The sequence below is a fragment of the Haematobia irritans genome, chromosome 4, assembly GCF_050003625.1.
Source record: "Haematobia irritans isolate KBUSLIRL chromosome 4, ASM5000362v1, whole genome shotgun sequence".
Lineage (NCBI taxonomy): Eukaryota > Metazoa > Arthropoda > Insecta > Diptera > Muscidae > Haematobia > Haematobia irritans.
The window spans coordinates 25,626,790-25,644,965 of NC_134400.1; the positions used below are offsets into that span (position 1 = coordinate 25,626,790).

Sequence of the window (18,176 nt, forward strand, 5' to 3'; positions counted from 1 at the left end):
TTTTATTTCTAGAGAAAATTAAATCAAAATGTCATTACTTTAGAAAATTTTGTCAAAATTTTATTTCTATAGAAAATTTATATCAAAATTTTATTTCTAGAGAAAATTTTGTTAAAACTTTATTTCTATAAAAAAATATTTCCAAAATATATTTCTATAGAAAATTTTTCCAAAATTTTATTTCTATAGAAAATGTTTCAAAAATTTTATTTCCATAGAAAATGTTTCCAAAATTTTATTTCTATAGAAAATGTTTCCAAAATTATATTTCTATGGATAATTTAGTCAAAATTTGATTTCTATAGAAATTTTTGTCAAAACTTTATTTCTATAGAAAAGTTATTTCAAAATTTTATGTCTATAGAAAATTTATTTCAAAATTTTATTTCTAGAGAAAATTTTGTCTACATTTTATTTCTATAGAAAATTTTGCCAAAATTTTATATCTATAGAAAATTTTGTCAAAATTTTATTTCTATAGAAAATTTTGGAAAATTTTTATTTCTATAGAAAATTTTGCCAAAATTTTATTTCTATAGAAAATTTTGTAAAAATTTTATTTCTATAGAAAATTTTGTCAAAATTTTATTTCTATAGAAAATTTTGGAAAATTTTTATTTCTATAGAAAATTTTGTCAAAATTTTATTTCTATAGAAAATGTTTCCAATATTTTATTTCTATAGAAAATGTTTCCAAAATTATATTTCTATGGATAATTTAGTCAAAATTTGATTTCTATAGAAAATTTTGTCAAAATGTTATTTCTATAGAAAATTTATGTCAAAATTTTATTTGTATAGAAAAATTTGTCACAATTTTATTTCTAAGAAAATATTCTCAAAATTTTATTTCTATAGAAAATTTTGTCAACATTTTATTTCTATACAAAAATTTGTAAAAATTTTGTTTCTGTAGAAAATTTCGTCAAAATTTTATTTCTGTAGAAAATGTATGTCAAAATTTTATGTCTATAGAAAATTTTGTCAACATTCTAATTCTATACAAAAATTTGTAAAAATTTTATTTCTGTAGAAAATTTTGTGAAAATTTTATTTCTATAGAAAATTTATGTCAAAATTTATTTCTATAGAAAATTTTGTGAAAATTTTATTTCTATAGAAAATTTTGTAAAATTTTTATTTCTTTCTATAGAAAATTTTGTCAAAATTTTATTTCTATAGAAAATTTTGTCAAAATTTTATTTCTATGGAAACTTTTGTCAAAATTTGATTTCTATAGAAAATGTATGCCAAAATTTATTGCTAGAGAAAATTAAGTCAAAATTTCGTTTCTATAGAAAATTTTGTCAAAATTTTATTTCTATAGAAAATTTATATCAAAATTTTATTTCTAGAGAAAATTTTGTTAAAACTTTATTTCTATAAAAAATATTTCCAAAACTTATTTCTATAGAAAATTTTTCCAAAATTTTATTTCTATAGAAAATGTTTCACAAATTTTATTTCCATAGGAAATGTTTCCAAAATTTTATTTCTATAGGAAATGTTTCCAAAATTTTATTTTTATAGAAAATGTTTTCAAAATTGTATTTCTATAGAAAATGTTTCCAAAATTATATTTCTATGGATAATTTAAATAGTCAAAATTTGATTTCTATAGAAATGTTTGTCAAAACTTTATTTCTATAGAAAATTTAATTCAAAATTTTATCTCTAGAGAAAATTTAATTCAAAATTTTATCTCTATAGAAAATTTTGTCAAAATTTTATTTCTATAGAAAATTTTGGAAAATTTTTATTTCTATAGAAAATTTTGTCAAAATTTTATTTCTATAGAAAATTTATTTCAAAAGTTTATCTCTAGAGACAATTTTGTGTACATTTTATTTCTATAGAAAATTTTGTCAAAATTTTACTTCTATAGAAAATTTGGTCAAAATTGTATTTCCATAAAAAAATATTTTTTAGAGAAAGGTTCCTTTTATTTTAACATATAATAAATTCAATTAAATAATTTTAATTTATTAATTTTTGTTAACATTTTTATTTGAATACTAATATCTATTTAGTTTAACTTAATTTTATTCAACTTAATTTAGAGTAATTCACCCCTTTGTATGGACATTTAACAGTCCGACTATAATTTAATACTCTAACAAATAAACAAAATTGATAATCGTAACATTTCAAATGACTGGATTTCTATTTGGTCCATATAAGGCTGGACAAAAGCTAAGCAAATACCATCACATTTTGTTATTCGTTATTTTGTTTCGGTTTTTATTGAACAATTTGTATTAATCATTTGGGGAACCGTTGTTCGTGTTATTATGTTTTTTTTCCGCTAAAACTTGGCCAACACCAACAGTTAATTCAGCTTTGATTAAGACTGAAAACAAAAAACGAACACTCACAAAATGAATGGTCATAATAAACAAGAATAGAAATAGGAAACGAGTTTACTATATATAAGCATCAGTAATCGCTTCAATATAACAAAGTGTTTTTGTGTTTTCCTCTCTATCTTTTAGCAGAATATTTAAAATGTTGAAAAGAGTGAATGTTAATTCAGCGAAATTTTAACAAAAACACTCTTCATTTGATAAACAATGAAACTGGTGCCAATAAGAATGAAAATGCATAAGAAGATTTGTGATCAATTTATTTCACATAATAAATTGGATTACTTGCAGAGATTGCCCGTTTGGCATTCAATTCTATCAAATGCATCGTTTTTTTTTTTTTATTTAATATTTTTTCCATTAGTGAAAGGAACTTAGTTGACCTTTCACCAAGTTCCCAAGAATTTGTTTTGTTTTTCAGGATAGATTATATTGGCAGCCTGTTACTTAAGAGATTTTGCCCAGGAGCGTACTTTCCTCTGCTGAATATTCCCCAGTCGTTTCATTGAGATATTTGCGAGATTTGTTAACGAAAACATTCCTTGAAAAATTGAATATTAGCATTGCTCAATTTCCTCTGGTTTTTTCGATAACTGCTGATTATATTCAGTAGTTCTTCAGGTTCTTATACGCCGTTGTGTATATACATACTTATGATTCTTTGCATTTTCAGCTGTGCCTTGTTGCAGTTTCCAAGCGTTTTTTTCTTCGAAGGGTCACATCTTAAAGATCAATTCCTGACGTGTTGACTGTGGTTTCACTTCTTTTGCTGTTCTGCTTTGTGGGAATTTGCTTTTCATTCAACCTCTTGCCTAGTTTTTTTTTCAACCGGAATTGTCAAGTTCTTGTACACCGCTGTGTACATCCATACTTATAAATAGACCTAATGAATACATGTGTTCAAAGCCAGTCGGACGTTAATCTGGATATTATTTGCTGCAACATTACATATCAGTTCAAATATAAAATTTTATTAAAACTAGCATTGCTCCTGTTTATGCTTTACAAATACATTGACCAGTTATATCAGTAGCCCCTGATTTAATATTTTACCGAAAGTTCCTCAGCACGTCCTAGTAGCTATGTCCCTCCGCAGGTTTACTGTTGACAGCTTCAGCATTTGTTGTCTATTGCCCTCTGATGAAGGTTTTGTGGGAATTTGCTTTTGTGCGACTTCTTTCCTGGGTTTTCTTCAACCGGAGTTGTCCCAGTTCTTTTCTTTTGAGAGGTGAGGGTTCGTTCCTTCTAACCGATTCTCTCTAGTTGGTTCCCTGTCCATATCGACATAGTACCAGTTCTTACGATACTGCTGATTGTGTCCAATAGTTCTTCGAGTTCTTATACGTCCATACTTATATTTCTCTACATTCTAATAGTTTGTCGCCTTCTTGCAGTTTCGCATCTTTAAGATGGATTTTTGGCGAGGTGAGCCCAGGCCGTTATTTCAGTCTTTCTGCTATTTTGTATCGCTGCACTGGTGTGGACATCTCTCATCATCTTTATTTCTATAGAAAAATTTCTCACAAAAATTTGTTTATAGAAACCTTTTCCAAAATTTAACAAAAAAGATTACTAATTTGGGTAGAATTCTACCAACTGTGGCAACCGTGGTGGTAATACAAATTTATATTCTAAGTTATATACGTTGCATATTCATGTTTTAAGATAATAAAGTACTTAGAACCATTTTTGTTATGTAAAATTTTTTAAATTTAACGAAAAATATAGTAGGGAAAATTGTTTGGGAATGTATGGGAAAGTAGGGAACTTTTTTTTCCTTGTAGGATAAACCGAACATTTTCCCTGGCAACATTGACTATGAGCTCTAGTCAGATTGACACAAAGCACCCATAGACATGTACCCCTTAATTTTCTTAAATATGCAACTGCGGTTTATCTCCCAGACCTATATGTTACCCCACAAATGCTTATGATTACTAATTCTGTAATGGTGGTTTAGGGTATGATATAGTCGGCCCCGCCCGACTTTCTACTTTACTTACTTGTTTCAGTTTCACAGCGATTCTTTCTTGGAGAAGCACATCTTTAGGATGAATTCCTGACGGTGTGAGCTGACAGCGGTTTCACTCTTCTCCATCTCCGCATTATACAAGTGCATCGCTCTTCGCCTGAGTGTCTCCGATGACGTTGTTGGTGAGCGGAGTATTTTAGATCTGCTTCTAAAGAACACCTCTTTCTCCTTAGGCCATTTTTCCCCCTCTTAATGTGTTGGTTGGTGTTTCCACTTAGATCTAAATTGTTGCCATTATATGGGACCGAAAACTGCGACCCCGAGGTTCCCTTTGCGTGCACTGAGGCTCTCGTGAGGGTTAACAAAAGACTTTATGAGTAGATGTGTTCACAGCCAGGTCGGGCGTTAATCTGGATATCTCATCAACAGAACCTACATCGTCAACTCAATGGTTACGAGACGCAAAGCATTCTCCAAGCCCTGTCCGGGGTTTAACTGAACCGAGCCGAGTAACATTAACACAAAATCCATTTGCCTGAAATGCCACTATCAGGTACCCAAGTAACAGAATGCTGTAGCTGCCGCCTCATATTCTGATCCATTTTCCAGTGCTTAGTCCATTATTCTCGTTTCCAGGCCAATGCCATTTTCAGTTTTTCCTCGCTTGATTAAGGAGTCCATTGGAACATCACTCTCCTTACTGAACCTATCTATGAGACACCCTTGTAGGAAGATTCCTATGTAAGTGGCCGCATCCCATTGCCATATCGAAAAGACATCGTTCGATGTCCTTGACTTGTTATAGCACGTTCTCCGCCGCTTTTGGTTTGAGTCTGCTTATCTTTCACAGCTGACCTACAGGTGGTCCAGCTATGCACCACCTCATCGTATCCTGAGCTCAGGCCCGTCAAGATATCATTAATAGTATATACATTTCCTTATTTAATAGAAATATTATAAAAATTCAGAAAAGTTTCATTGTATTAACGAAATTGTTTGGTTGGCTCAATTTTACTGACGAATTTCTATACTATTTCAGGGTGAACAAATGCTACAGTAATCAAATAATCTAAGCGCACTAAAGCATTAAACCCCGGTTTAATAAAATTGTCTAATTCGATCAACTGTATATGTATGTATTGTTATAACGGCCCTGTATCTATATCGATATAGCGTACCGCCACGTAGCTAACCACGTATCATGACCATTAAATCAAATGATGTGGGCTGTTTTTGTTGAAATCTATCGACGAACGAAAAACGTTATTTCGAAATTATGTTCAATTTGATCATTTACAGAAATATTTACAATAATATCAATCAAGTAGAGAAACAGCAGCAGCAGTAAAGTCATCCTAAACATCACCAACATTGGTTAAACAATTATCGTCAAAAATTTGCAGTAACAAATTGTTGTTATAAAAGAGACCAAGCGAATCATATGCTATGCTGTCCCTATGGGCTTGTTACAAAGCCCATAGGGACAGTGGTTCTGATAGAAAAACAAACAGAAGTAAGAAATATAGATCAGCTAATCGAGGGCCAGATTATTATAATAAAATAAAACAAAAGCAGCTATGATTACGACATGACTGAGCAAGCAAATGGCAAACGAAAAAGGCCCTCTTCCCAGCAGAAAAAGGATACTCTTGGAATCAACAGTATACTCCTCTATGGATTTGCGATCTGAGTATCGAACCTACAGAGAACGCCAGCCACCGTTCTGAGAATCACTTCAGCATACCGCACAGTATAAGGGGAAATCCCATTAGTAATAGCCTCCAGGCGATTGAGCGGAAAAAGTTTTCTGAAGAACAACAAAGAAAAGAAACGAAGAGCTGGTGGTCCCACCGACCATCTACCCTTCGTAGTTGACATACAACTATGACAAGAGAGAGGATATGGGAAAGTGACATATTACATGACTCACAGGCTCTTTGTTCACGGCTACTTTTGAAAGTATCTACACCGCATGGGGAAATGCAGCTCAAAAAACTGTATTTACGACAAAGAAGAAGTCACGAATGATGCCTGTGGGGGGAAGATGATGTCGGCAGATTTATCTACGAGAAATACTATCCACAAGATGCTACAAAGAGGAGAGTAATTTGTAGACAATAAAGCGTTTTGTAAAACACGTTCTACGAAAGAAAACGGTTAACGTGGACACGACGACATGAGAAACCTGGGCGCGGACTAAAAGGATCACGCACCTCGAAGTAATGCAAAAATGGTTCCGAAGTGGAAAGCATACCCCGTGGGAAGAGGGATGGGTGTTTAGGAGGTATCGTCGATTGTGATGGAGACCAATTCCGGGGTGGTAATCATACCCCGAGGGAAGACGGATAGGTTTTAGCCGGTATCGTCGACAGTGATGGATTCCGGCACAATGCGAAAGTGGTTCCGGGTTATTAATCATACCCTGAGGGAAGAAGGTATCGTCTACTGTGATGGAGTCCGAAACAAGGACGAAATGAAATGATTTAATTTAATTCTGCCTTGTCGCTCTTATACAGTGACCCATACCCTTCCTGACGATACATTTGTATTCTCATTGCAGGCGTCCCGATTCGAAACATCAAAAGCATCGCTTTATTTCCTCTTTATATATCATACGTCAGTTCGTCCGCCCTATTAAGATTCTCTGTTGGTTTAATAGCAAATTTGCTTCGGCTACTGAAAGGGAAACGAAAGTTCTCTTCTGATCTCTGAAGTTTGTAGCTGTGAGACGTACAGTCATGTCTTCATTCGTTGTCTTCGTTACCTTCTTGATAGCCCCACTAACTTACTCCTCTGTCGTGAGTGCGTCGTGGTCTTGCATCTCTATGGTTACGGTTGTCTTAATGCTCTGTATCACTACTTCGTCCTTGAGAGTACCCGTAATAGTTTCCCATAAGGTTTCTTTGTTTCCTTTAGACATTACTAATATTATGGATCCGCTTTTTGTTGTCCTGAGTATTTGGACAGCCACCACAGTCTCCCTTAGATTTACTTTTTTTAATTTACTCAAACTCACGAGGTTTTATAACAACGGTGTCAGAGAGTTCATTTATTCGTTTTAAGTGTGGTCTCCTTTTGGACTTCTCCTCTTTCTTTCCAGAGAAAGCTATTTCTACCGCCTTCAATAGTATGGGTGTCGTTTGGTTTCTTTCTCGGGTTTGTCTTGGCTGGGCTCGACATACTTGGCTTGTTTTTGGGAGTTTTGAAACGTGGGGTATCTAGTGTAAGATCCTGTTGCATCCTCTTCGGTATGTTGGACTCTCTTTCTTTCTCTGACGTCTTCCAGTTTCTTCGATAGTTACCGATTCTGTCAAGCAGTTCATCGATCTCAGAGACTCCGTTTGGAATATCCTTATGGTCTGCATATCGCTGCTTTCATCTCCCGAAGTACTGACTGACATTTCGCTAGAGCTTTTTCTGATAGTCTCATGTTTACTATGTACTCCTGTTTTGGAGAGGAGTAGTTCGGAAAGATCCTTGCGGAATCGTTTACTTCTCTGTCATCTTTTGAGTTATTCAGCATCTGGTACTCGATTCCGCAATAATACCACGAGGCATATCTACTACTGTCTCTTCTTCGTTTGTTATATTCGTTATCTGTATCCGATAATCCAGTTGCCTTTTGGAGTGGTCCCTAAGCAAGCAGTGAGGTCCTCGCGAGGGTTGACACAAGACCTTATGGCTACTTGTGGTTAGAGCCAGTTCGGGCGCTAATCTGGATGTCGAATCAACAGAACCTACATAGCCAACTTAATGTTTACGTGAGACAGAGCCCTGCCAGGGGTTTAACGGAAAGCTATTTCCTGAGATTGCACCCCCAAGCATTCAGGTAACAGAATGCCACAACTGTCGGCACGTTGCTTCTATTCTGTTCCATAGTTCGAAATCAAAGTCTACACAGAAGAAAATTTCACGAAAAATTTTCCAATTAAAATTTTAATTGAGTTTTAAAAAATATTCAATAAAAAATTTAATTGAATCAACAAATTTTTTAATTGAAACAAAAATCAATCACAACAAGTAAGGAAAGTCTAAAGTCGGGCGGGGCCGACTATATTATACCCTGCACTACTTTGTAGATCTAAATTTTCAATACCATATCATATCCGTCAAATATGTTGGGGGCTATATATAAAGGTTTGTCCCAAATACATACATGTAAATATCACTCGATTTGGACAGAATTTGATAGACTTTTACAAAATCTATAGACTCAAAATTTAAGTTGGCTAATGCACTAGGGTGGAACAAAATTTTAAGGAAACTTCGCAAACGTTTATTTATGATTTATCGGTCGATATATGTATTAGAAGTTTAGGAAAATTAGAGTCATTTTGAAACTTTTCGACTAAGCAGTGGCGATTTTACAAGGAAAATGTTGGTATTTTGACCATTTTTGTCGAAATCAGAAAAACATATATATGGGAGCTATGTATATCTAAATCTGAACCGATTTCAATCAAATTTTGCACACATGACTATACTACCAATTTTACTCCTTGTGCAAAGTTTCAAGCTAATCGGGATAAAACTCTGGCTTATGGGTCCATATAAGTGCATATCGGGCGAAAGATATATATGGGAGCTATATCTAAATCTGAATCGATTTCAATCAAATTGTGCACACTTGACTATACTACTAATTGTACTCCTAGTGCAAAATTTCAACCAAATTCGGCAAAAAATCTGGCTTCTGAGCCATATAAGTCCATATCGGGCGAAAGATATATATGGGAGCTATATCTAAATCTGAACCGATTTCAATCAAATTTTGCACACTTGACTGTACGACTAAGTGTTATGTTTGTACAAAATTTCAAGCAAATCGGCATAAAACTCTGGCTTCTGGGTCCATATAAGTCCATATCGGGAGAAAGATATATATGGGAGCTATATCTAAATCTGAACCGATTTCAATCAAATTTTGCACACTTGACTATAGGACTAAGTGTTATGTTTGTGCAAAATTTCAAAGAAATCGGCATAAAACTCTGGCTTCTGGGTCCATATAAGTCCATATCGGGAGAAAGATATATATGGGTGCTATATCTAAATCTGAACCGATTTCAATAAAATTTGGCACACTTGACTATAGTACTAATAGTTCTTCTTGTGCAGAATTTTAAGCAAATTAGGGTAAAACGCTGGCTGCTGGGTCCATATTAGTACATATCGGGCGAAAGATATATATGGGAGCTATATCTAAATCTGAACCGATTTCTTCCAAAATCAATAGGGTTCTATTCTGACCCAAATTAGGAACATGTGGCAAATTTGAAGGCGATTGTACTTAAATTGCGACCTAGACTTTGATCACAAAAATGTGTTCACAGACAGACGGACGGACGGACGGACGGACATGGTTATATTGACTCAGGGACCCACACTGAGCATTATTGCCAAAGACACCATGTGTCTCTCTCGTCTCCTTCTAGGTGTTACAAACATATGCACTAACTTATAATACCCTGTTCCACAGTGTGGCGCAGGGTATAAAAATTAATAGTATCAATTAATTTTTTAATTGGATCAATTAATTTTTTAATTGATACTATCATTTCTGTGATTGAAGACATTTCAATTTAAAAAATTAATTGGATCAATTAATTTCGTGATTGAATCAGAAAAAAAATTTTTGTGTGTATATTCGTGATTCCATGTCAATACCATTCCTATATTCTCCTTGTTTGATTAGGGAGTCCACGGGGATCACTCCCCTTACTGCACCTATCTATAGGGCACCCTTGTGGAAGGATGCCTGCTTAATCGCGCCATCCGATCGCCATGTCGCAAAGACGTCCTCGGATATACTTGCCTCTTTGTAGCACGTTCTCAATCTTCGCCGCTCTTGGTTGGGGGCTGCTTATTTTTCACAGCTGACCTCTGAGATTGTCCAACGATCCACCCATCAATGAAATGAAATTCGATTAAAAATAATTGAATTTAATGTATTATATTCGAACTAAAAAGAACTTCTGTCCTTCTCCATTGACATTCTTTGAGTCTTATGGAGTTGGTACTCACTCCCATATGTTTTCAAACCACTGTGCAAAGTCACCACTCAACTTTACCGACACATCACAACGCAACGCAAATCAGTTAAATGACCTGGCAAACTGAAATGAGATCATTTCAAAAATGTTGGGGATATTGCATGAATCAACAATTTAGCCAAAGTTAATGAACTTCACATGGAGTATGAGATGGCTGAGTGGAGGAAATATCGTGTACAAACAAAATTGTTCCACCACTACCACTACAGTAGTTACCACCAACACTAGTGTATTGACAAAATGGGAATAATACTACCAATCTTCTACTACCGCTTCGAGCAGCTAACAAATAGCAAATAGCTACGCATATCCAGCACCATGGAATGACAGCAAATTTTGCTACCAAAAAACTAGAGGCCACAATTGAATTTAACCGTGTAATCAACAATTTTTTTTCTCCTACTTCATATGTTTTTCATTGTTGCTGATTTTTTCTCTTTATTTCCTTTTCTTAGAAATATGTTGGTTAATTCTTCTTACTTTGGTGATACAAGGTCTTCAAGAACATTACAGACATTGGGTATAGCGAGTTTTTGATTTTCTTGTATTGGAAGTAATTCTTAGGAAATCTATCCGAAATGGAAGTTCTTTCAAAGTGGTTTCTCTAATTGCAGTGTAGTGCTGTATCTAAGAATGTGTTTTAGATTAGTATTTTATGTCCTCTACTAGATTAAGTTTTAGTATAAAGAGTAGCAGATAATTGACTCTACACTTGGATGTTATGAATATTGATTCGTATGAAATTCTATGTTATTTATGTAAAATATTTTTTTTTTTATGTATTTTTTTTTTATTTCTATAAAAAAAAATTTGACAAAATTTTATTTCTATAGAAAATTTTCTCAAAAATTTATTTCTATAGAAAATTTTATCAAAATTTTAATTCTGTAGACAATTTTGTCCAAATTTTATTTCCATAAAAAATTTTATGGAAATTTTAAAAAAAATTGTTAAAATTTTATTTCGATAAAAAATTTTATTTGTATAGAAAAAATTTTATTTCTATAAATTTTATTTCCATCGAAAATATTGTAAAAATTTTATTTCTATGGGAATATTTTCAAAATTTTATTTCTATTAAAAATTTTGTAAACATTTTATTTCTATAGAAAATTTAGTCAAAATTTTTATTCCTATAGAAAATTTTGCCAACATTTTATTTCTATAATAATTTTATCGAAATTTTATTTCTATAGAAATTGTTGTCAAAAAATTATCTATAGAAAATTTAGTCTAAATTTTATTTCTATATTGAAACAAATATTTACGTGATATTAAAGATTACGCAACCTAACTTTTAGGATGCGAAATTTACAAAATATTGAGGGCAATTTTCTTTAAAATAATGAAATTTTAATTAAAATAAAGTTTATAATCTTTACTTCAACATTTGTTTTTATTAAATTTAGGATACAAATTTGGTAAATTTGCGTCCCTCTCTATTTTTATTTCTATAGAAAATTTTGTCAAAATTTTATTTCTATAGAAAATTTTGTCAAAATTTTATTTCTATAGAAAATTTTATCAAAAATTTATTTCTATAGAGAATTTTGTCAAAATTTTTTAATATAGAAAATTTAGTCAAAATTTTTATTCCTATAGAAAATTTTGCCAACATTTTATTTCTATAATAATTTTATCGAAATTTTATTTCTATAGAAATGTTTGTCAAAAATTTATTTCTATAGAAAATTTGGTCTAAATTTTATTTCTATACTAAAAAAAAAATATTTACGTGATATTAAAGATTACGCAACCTAAATTTTAGGATGCGAAATTTACAAAATATTGAGGACAAATTTCTTTAAAATAATGAAATTTTAATTAAAATAAAGTTTATAATCTTTACTTCAACATTTGTTTTTATTAAATTTAGGATACAAATTTGGTAAATTTGCGTCCCTCCGTTAAAGTCGCATGTCTTTGAACTAAGGTTAATTTTCCTTAAAAACACATTTTTGATTTAAAGGAATTGTCCTTAATTAAGTGAAATATTGAAACTTTAGATTTAAGACAGAAACGCTTCAAATATAGGCTAAAACTTATTTTGAGGATTTATCTTAGCATCTTTGGCTCGGAATCAATACCAAAATCCTTAAGGGAAGGTCAAAATCTTTGGGTCCAAGTAAACTTTTTTGAGTGTATGGAAAATTTTGCCAAAATTTTATTTCTATAGACAATTTTCTCAAAATTTTATTTCTATAAACAATTTTGTCAAAATTTTATTTCTATAGAAAATTTTGTCAAAATTTTATTAATATAGAAAATTTTATCAAAATTTTATTTCTATAGAAAATTTTGTCAAAATATTATTTCTATAGAAAAAATTATCAAAAATCTATTTCTGTAGAAAATTTTGTCAAAATTTTATTTCTCAAAATTTTATTTCTATAGAAAATTTTCTCAAAATTTTATTTCTATAGAAAATTTTCTCAAAATTTTATTTATAGAGATAATTTTGTCAAGATTTTATTTCTATAGAAAAAATTATCAAAAATCTATTTCGATAGAAAATTTTGTCAAAATTTTATTTCTATCGAATATTTTGTCAAAATTTTATTTCTATAGAAAATTTTGTTAAAATTTTATTGATATAGAAAATTTTGTCAAAATTTTATTTCTATAAAGAATTTTGTCAAAATTTTAGTTCTATAGAAAATTTTGTCAAAATTTTATTTCTATAGAAAATTTTGTCAAAATTTATTAATATAGAAAATTTCGTCAAAATTTTATTAATATAGAAAATTTTGTCAAAATTGTATTAATATAGAAAATTTTGTCAAAATTTTACTTCTATAAAAAATTTTGTCAAAATTTTATTTCTATAGAAAATTTTGTCAAAATTTTATTTCTATAGAAAATTTTGTCAAAATTTTATTAATATAGAAAATTTTATCAAAATTTTATTTCTATAGAGAATTTTGTCAAAATTTTATTTCTATAAAAAATTTTGTTAAAATTTTATTAATATAGAAAATTTTGTCAAAATTTTATTTCTATAGAGAATTTTGTCAAAATTTTTGTACTATAGAAAATTTTCTCAAAATTTTATTTCTACAGACAATTTTCTAAAAATTTTATTTCTATAGAAAATTTTCTCAATATTTTATTTCTATAGAAAATTTTCTCAAAATTTTATTTATAGAGGTAATTTTGTCAAAATTTTATTTCTAAAGAAAAAATTATCAAAAACCTATTTCTTGTAAAAATTTTATTTCTATCGAATATTTTGTCAAAATTTTATTTCTATAGAAAATTTTGTTAAAATTTTATTAATATAGAAAATTTTGTCAAAATTTGAGTTCTATAGAAAATTTTGTCAAAATTGTATTAATATAGAAAATTTTGTCAAAATTTTATTTCTATCGAAAAAATTATCAAAAATCTCTTTCTATTGAAAATGTCAAGATTTTATTTCTATACAAAATTTTGTCAAAATTGTTTAGAAAATTTTGTCAAAATTTTTTCTATAGAAAAATCTTGTCAAAAAAATTGGTTTTCTACAGAAAATTTTGTCAAAATTGTATTTCTATAGAAAATTTTGTCAAACTTGTATTTCTATTGAAAATTTTGTCAAAATTTTATTTCTTTAGAATATTTTGTCAAAATTTTATTTCTATAGAAAATTTTGTTAAAATTTTATTAATGTAGAAAATTTTGACAAAATTTGAGTTCTATAGAAAATTTTGTCAAAATTTTATTAATATAGAAAATTTTGTCAAAATTGTATTAATGTAGAAAATTTTGTCAAAATTTTATTAATATTGAAAATTTTACTTCTATAAAAATTTTTTTCAAAATTTTACTTCTATAAAAATTTTTTTCAAAATTTTATTTCTACAGAAAATTTTGTCAAAATTTTATTAATATAGAAAGTTTTTTCAAAAATTTTATTTCTATAGCAAATTTTGTCAAAAATGTATTTTTATAGAAAATTTTGTCAAAATTTTATTTCTATAGAAAATTTTGTCAAAATTTTATTTCTGTAGAAAATTTTTCCAAAATTTTATTTATAGAGAAAATTTTGTCAAAATTTTATTGCTATAGAAAAACTTATCAAAATTCTATTTCTATTGAAAATTTTGTCAAAATTTTATTTCTATACAAAATTTTGTCAAAATTGTATAGAAAATTTTGTCAAATTTTTTTCTATAGAAAAATCTTGTCAAAAAAATTTGTTGTTCTACAGAAAATTTTGTCAAAATTGTATTTCTATAGAAAATTTTGTCAAACTTGTATTTCTATAGAAAATTTTTCTTATAGACAATTTGTTCAATATTTTATTTCTATAGAAAATTTTTTCAAAATTTAATTTCAATATAAAATTTTGTCAAAATTTCATTTCTATATAAAATTTTGTCAAAAAATTTTTCCATAGAAAATATTCTCAAAATTTTATTTCTATATAAAATTTTGTCAAGACCAAAAATTTATCATTTATTCCAGAAAGTTTTGTATAGAAAATTTTGTCAAATTTTTTTCTATAGAAAAATCTTGTCAAAAAAATTGTTTTTCTACAGAAAATTTTGTCAAAATTGTATTTCTATAGAAAATTTTTTCAAAATTTTATTTCTATAGAAAACTTTGTCAAACATGTATTTCTATAGAAAATTTTTCTTATAGAAAATTTATTCAAAATTTAATTTCAATATAAAATTTTGTCAAAATTTCATTTCTATAGAAAATTTTGTCAAAAATTGTTTCCATAGAAAATTTTCTCAAAATTTTATTTCTATAGAAAATTTTGTCAAGACCAAAAATTCTTCATTTATGCCAGATAGCATATCTATTTCGTTCCCCTTAAAGTTTAAATTAAATAATGTATTTTTGTCCATAGTAATATGACTTTATCACAATCGTGGTATTTTCTACTGTCTTATAGGAAAAGTGCAATAAGTTAAGCACTGTAATACTGCATATAATAAAGTGACCGGAATTTTGTGATTTACCTCTAGAACTCATCAATACTTGTGATATTTCATACAGAGCATTAGTGATTTAATTTCCAATATTTTATATAGAATCTATCGACACGCGTTTTGATAAATGTATTCCTAATGAAATCGATAAGATTTCATCTAATTCCCTTCCTTTTTTGCAATGAAACGTGTTCGTTTTTATTATTATTTATTATTGTTCGAAATGATTTCGGTATTAACAAACACTAGTATTTGTTTGTTAATTGTTTTTTTTTTTTTATTTTTTAATTTTATTTCTTCTTATGCCTTATTTTAACTTTGAGTCGCAACACCGCTCAACAGCTTTCAAGCTATATTTATTCAAGGTTTACCACTACTCAATGGGGTATTTGTCTGTCTTTGGTCGCTTATGGCTCATGTATTTGCAAAAATCTACTCAGACATGGAATGAGTGTCCGGTTAATAATATAAATAAATGGTAAAAAAGTGTTTAAATTATTAAAAAAATCACTATGATATGATGAATCACCGCAGACAGTTTTTTCTAATAACCCCTAGCCATAGAGGGATAAACTTAATTTACTGAGGTCTTCATTGTAAAAAGTGAATTAAGATTTTCTTAACGTAAATATAATTCAAACTGCCTAAGGTTTTCTATAAAAAAAATTTTAATTCAGACTGGCAGAAATAAGTTTTCCATGGGAAAAAACTTAAATCAGCCAGGCTGAATTAGGTTTTCTTTAAGGAAACTTTAATTCATCCCAACATTAATTCAGCAAGGCTGAATTAAGTTGTCTATAGGAAACCCTAATTCAGCCTTGCTGAATTATATTTTCCATAGAAAACCCTCAGTTCGGTTTTCTATAAGAAAATTTTAGTTCAGCCAGGCTGAATTGGGGTTTCTTTAGGGAAACTTTAATTCATCCCTGCTGAATTAGGAAAATAATAATAGGAAAACTTGAATTCAGCCCGACTGAATTAGGTTTTATAAAATAAAACGTTAATTCAGAAATGCTGAACTAGGTTTTGAATAGGAAAACTTTAACTGAATTAGGTTTTCTCTAGGAAAACTTTAATTCAGTCTGGTTGAATGAGATTTTCTATAGGAACACATTAATTTAGCCTAGCTGAATTAATTTTTCTATAAGAAAATATTAATTCAGCCGGGCTCAATTAGGTTTTCTCTAGGAAAACTTTAATTCAGTCTGGTGAATGAGATTTTCTATGGGAAAACATCAATTCAGCCAAGCTGAATTAGATTTTCTATAGGAAAACATTAACTCAGCCAAGCTGAATTAGATTTTCTATAGGAAAACATTAATTCAGCCTAGCTGAATTAGGTTTTCTATAGGAAAACATTAATTCAGCCAGGCTGAATTAGGTTTTCTATAGGAAAACATTAATTCAGCCAGGCTTAATTAGATTTTGTAAAAGAAAACTTTAATTTACCAATACTGAATTAGATTTTCTATAGGAAAACTTTAATTCAGACTGGCTGAATTGCTCGAAAGGGATTTCATGTGAAAAATATTAATTCAGGCTGACTTAATTATGATTTTTATATAGAAAACTTAAATTGATTGTTCATTATTTGAAACGAGATGATTCATTCAAATCTTTTATTTTTCTTTGCAGGTATGTTTCTATACTAAAAGCTTTTTGTAAACTATGATGTAGACGTAATGTAAGTGTAATTAAAATAAAAAAATATAAAAACAAAATATTTTAATTTAAAGTCAATCAAACCTTGTTTGGGACAAATATAGTAATTTTTCCCACTATTATTTAGTCTCTCTTAAAAATTAAACTAAATGGTCTAAAGATTCAATGGATGCAAAAAAATTTGCTAATTTTTAAATCTTCGAACCGAAATTTTAAATAATTTTTTTTTTTTGAGGACAAATGTAACTGCATGGAGACAATCTTCTTCTACACTTGTCTCTCACTTTCTCAATAATTATATGTACTCTAGCACATATGTCATTCTTGATATGGTCTAAGAAATAGAAGTCATAGACCGTCATACATTCAGTTACCCACAAATGGAAATACCTTAAAATGACTGGCATTAATGTTGACAAGAAGAAAAAAAAAGAAACCAAACAAACAAAAACAATGCAAATAAATTGTAAATACTTTCTAATTGCAAATTCTTATGGTAAAAAGAAAACATTTCCAAATTTGTGGGATTCTAGATCGTAGTTTCAGAATGCAGAATGTCATACTGACGATATGGGGAAAATACATTCCCAAGGTGGTAGGTTAGGTGGCAGCCCGATGTATCAGGCTCACTTAGACTATTCAGTCCATTGTGATACCACATTGGTGAACTTCTCTCTTATCACTGAGTGCTGCCCGATTCCATGTTAAGCTAATGACAAGGGACCTCCTTTTTATAGCCGAGTCCGAACGGCGTTCCACATTGCAGTGAAACCACTTAGAGAAGCTTTGAAACCCTCAGAAATGTCACCAGCATTACTGAGCTGGGATAATCCACCGCTGAAAAACTTTTTGGTGTTCGGTCGAAGCAGGAATCGAACCCACGACCTTGTGTATGCAAGGCGGGCATGCTAACCATTGCACCACGGTGGCTCAACAAAGCCACCGTTATATGTTTCTACTACCCAAGGTGGTAGAAACATACAAAAAAAAAACTGATTCAATCACAAAATTAATTGATCCAATTATTTTTTTAATTGAAATGTGTTCAATCACAGAAATGATAGTATCAATTAAAAAATTTATTGAAAGTCAATTTAAAATTAATTAATCCAATACAAAAACAAGTAAGGAAAGTCTAAAGTCGGGCGGGGCCGACTATATTATACCCTGCACCACTTTGTAGATCTAAATTTTCGATACCATATCA

The 18,176-nt window shown here is 29.6% G+C and overlaps 1 protein-coding gene and 1 long non-coding RNA gene across 7 annotated transcripts in view; one reads left to right on the forward strand and one right to left on the reverse strand.

Annotated features, from left to right (window-relative positions):
- Positions 1-18,176, reverse strand: part of LOC142236875 (uncharacterized) — a 391,437-nt gene that overhangs the window by 214,885 nt on the left and 158,376 nt on the right. The gene's annotated exons all lie outside the window — the stretch shown is intronic.
- LOC142233390 (bicaudal D-related protein homolog) overlaps positions 1-18,176 on the forward strand; it is a 199,758-nt gene that overhangs the window by 73,029 nt on the left and 108,553 nt on the right. The window lies entirely within an intron of this gene.